Source organism: Lathyrus oleraceus, chromosome 2 (assembly GCF_024323335.1).
Source record: "Lathyrus oleraceus cultivar Zhongwan6 chromosome 2, CAAS_Psat_ZW6_1.0, whole genome shotgun sequence".
Classification (NCBI taxonomy): Eukaryota; Viridiplantae; Streptophyta; class Magnoliopsida; order Fabales; family Fabaceae; genus Lathyrus; species Lathyrus oleraceus.
In genome coordinates, this window is record NC_066580.1 from 468,119,180 (window position 1) to 468,122,886 (window position 3,707).

Here is a 3,707-nt window from a genome sequence, read left to right on the forward strand (position 1 = left end):
TCACCCCGACTCACACACTTTTTCACCTCCGTCTCACGCAAACCCTAAGATTGTTTTGCAAACCCAAGGGTCAATTCAATTTCATCCGATCTCTCCAATCAGGTTTGCCCCTATTCCCATTACTCTATGCTTTCAATTTGAATGCTCTGAATGTATGAGGTATCGTTAGGTTTTGCCCACGGGTTTAGATATGCATGAATGTATAAAACAATACCTTGAATGTTTAATCGTTTCGTTTCTGAGATGGATGCCATAGGGTTTGGGTTACCGAGATCGGACTGTTATCAATGAAGAACCCAAAACCCGCAGGCCTTTGCTAGCACCTTCGCTAGGCGAGCCTGCAGCGAAGCTTCACTAAGCCTTCGCTAGGCGAAGCAATAGCGAGCGTGACAGTAATTGTTTTTTTTTCTGTTTGCCCTAATCTGTTTTGTGTTCGTCATGTTTTCTCTTGATTCCATCATGTTACTCTAACCTGTTTGTTGAGTTTTTGTGAGGGCTCACATGAATTTAGAAAGATGGCTTGCTTGGTATTCCACTTTATTTGTGGGATACCACCTGGAGGTTTATTCCGATTACCTGTACTGACTCACTCTCTTTGATGGTGCTAGCTTGAGAGATCTCTGGGTTTCTTGTCTCTTTAATTGCTGTTGCTTCGGATTCTTATCCGTGCGGTAGATCTCTTGATCCCTTTATTTTTCCCGCATTTTACCACTTTCTTAGCTGGAAGACCTCGATAGGAGGCAATGTTTTTGTGTGTTTATTTTTGTGCCTAAAGACCTCCAAGAAGAGGCACCAGTGATAAAGACCTCCATGAAGAGGCAATTGACGGATAAAAGGGATTATTAGTCAATCCCCCGTTATTCAGCGCGTCGTTCTTTAAGATCACACTACGTGTCGATGCTTCAGAACAAAAGCCCAAGATCTTTTGTCCGGTCAGTCAGTGGAGAGGGTTCCATCTTTCTGAACCCCCACGCCTTGTCATGAGCTCACCCTGTCCAGGGTTAAGAGCTATGAGGTCTTATCCTCATTACCCTTTTGATCTGCTCACCCTGACGTTCAATGTCAGCGGTTAAGAGCCCGTTTGATTACCCTTCCATGGCATGTTTGTCTAGGTTAATATGACCCCTCTTGACTAAAGCCCTACCCATGTATGTTTGAGCCCCCTTGTTGGCGTGTTTACTTTATGCATGTTTGTTTCGTATGGTGTGATCGTCTCCCCATAGGATTGCTAGGCTTCGTAGTCTCTCGTTTGCATGACAATTAAGGTAGCGCAGTTCCTTCGTCTAGGACTGCCTTTTTGCATGAGCGTCCCCAAACACCACCAACTCATTGATTTTTCTTCTCCTAAGAACACGTTTACTCCTTCTACTACAGGCGATTAAGTCTCCAAAGGTCGAGAATCCGGTAGATTGCGTAGTAACGTCGTTCGTCCAAAACCAACCCCGTAGTTAGACGAACTACGTTTTGCTCTGATCGGAAGCGTCTTGTTCAGAAGACAGAATGTGCGGAAAGTCTTGAGGACATATGAGGTGTAATCGAATTGGAACCCGATGAGATCACGGTTTCACATTGCCACTAGGATAGATTTTTTCCTTTTGTGCGCGATCACCTCTTTTCAGGGATTGCTTCCTGTGTGTTGCTCGGTTTTGAGCCATCTCCTTTTTCAGTCAATAAAATGCGTGTTCAGTCAAATAATTTTGTTTTGGTCTTCATTACCGCTTTGATTGCAAAAACATCCGTTTGTTTTGATAAGAATATTTGCATTTTGTAACATAGAGATCCCTTCCGGTGCATGCTTATAAGGTTGAAATCTGGAAATCGTATTCGGAAGTTTGAGTGACGTAGGTGTTGAAATGTTGGCACGCCTGGGGCACGCTTTTATCTAACGATCTCTTTTGCAGGTGTTGTTAGCCATGTTCACTCACTTGCAGGTTGTGAGGTGGAATACTTTGACAGGAGATCCCCACAGAGTCCAATCAGGGGCAAGGGATAGAAGAACGGTGAAAGGACGACGATCCTAGAGGGTAATCAAGAAGACTCTTCAAAGTCTGAGGACTGGAAAGTTTGTATGAATCTCAGGAGTTCGATCCCCATGGGCGGGAATACAAGATGATGAATCAGAAAAGTCCAGATGAGCCTGGGAGTTCTCAAAAGTGGAAAGTCAACACTGTGGTAGGATGGTGAACACCAGTGTTCGACGAATCGAAGGGCGGCCCGTGTCCGATAGGCCGTATTTCCCCAATGGGTTTGAGAGTGTCATCTCCCTAGCAGATTCGAGATCGGTGCCTCCTCAGCAGGCCTGAAGGTTACCATATCCCCAGCGGAGTTGTGATTGTTTTCCAAGTCTGAAGCTGTCTTCCCAGCAGAGGTTGTGTTGATGGTTCTCCCCCAGCAAGGTCCCCAAGAGGATCGGGTTCTGCGGGGATATCCCCAGTAGAGGTAAGGATTGGTTGCCTCCTCTAGCAGAGTAATTCCATGCAGTTCGGGTTCGATGGAGGTCATCCCCAGCAAAGGTTGTCTTTCCCCAGCAGGGTGGAAATGGACGTGGTAATGAAAGCTTCAGCGCAGTTCTTGGAGCTCCCCGACGTTGTCTCTGGAGGAGATGTGTTTTTATGCATTCATCATGTAGATAAGCATAGCATATTGCATCACTAGTGCGTAGCATTTCCATAATCATGAGGCATCACGCTAAAAAAAACTCATGCATCAGCATTGCAAACGCATCCATTAGCCCGAGGCCGTGGTGATCATCCGAGAATGGGTCGTTGGAAAGAGTTTAGCATCGCTTAGATCGATTTTAGAATTGGGTTCCCCAGCAGGGTTGAGAGCGGTGTTTTCCCAACAAGTGACTCTTTAGTCGAGTGGGTATCCCCAGCATTGTTACTCCCCAATTGGTAGCATCTTGCCAGCTGGGATCTTTTCCCCTAGCAGATGTGGGTGTGTCTGATCTCTTCATGTAGAGTTGACCCCTTAAGAAGAAAGTGTCTGTCATTTCCTTCTGCATTTCCCCACTGAGTTATATCCTCGTGGATGACGGTTGTTTCCGTTCCCTCCCCTTGGGATGGGTTTTCCCTAGTGAGGTCTTTCCTCATTAGGATGTCTTGATTCAGTTTGCCTTTTTGGATCGATCCTAAATTGGCTTCCTTGTGGCTGTCTCTTGTGCTTCCCTGTGGTATAAATGAATAGTGGCTCACTAATCGGCACTCATTCATCTTATCCTCAGCGGAATTTGTTGGCTTCTACCTACGAACCGGTAGTTATAGGTCCTATCTTTGTGGTCTTCTACCTACTAACCGGTAGATGTGAATCCTCTGTTCTCCTCTTTGTGGAGTTAACCCCTTGTGCTCATCCCAGGTGATGACGGTTGCTTTTCTGTGGTTTTCTGCCTACTAACCGGTAGATGTAATCCCCTCTTTGTGGTTATCATTATCCAGTTTTCGATATTTCGGATATTTGCTTTGATTAAGCAACTTTATCCCCAGCGGGCCTTTCCCTGTCCTTTTGATTGGTCATCTTTGCATACCCAGTCTTGGTATCCCGATGCCTTTCTTGCCGGTCGATCTATCCATTTAACAACCAACCCGGTTATGGATAATCTTCCATGCGAGTATATTATCTACGTTTTGACGGCTATAGATGAATATATCTCATGCGCTCGTTGGTCGAAGTGTCGTCCCTCCCAGTCGAGTAAGATTCGTATTCCTTGT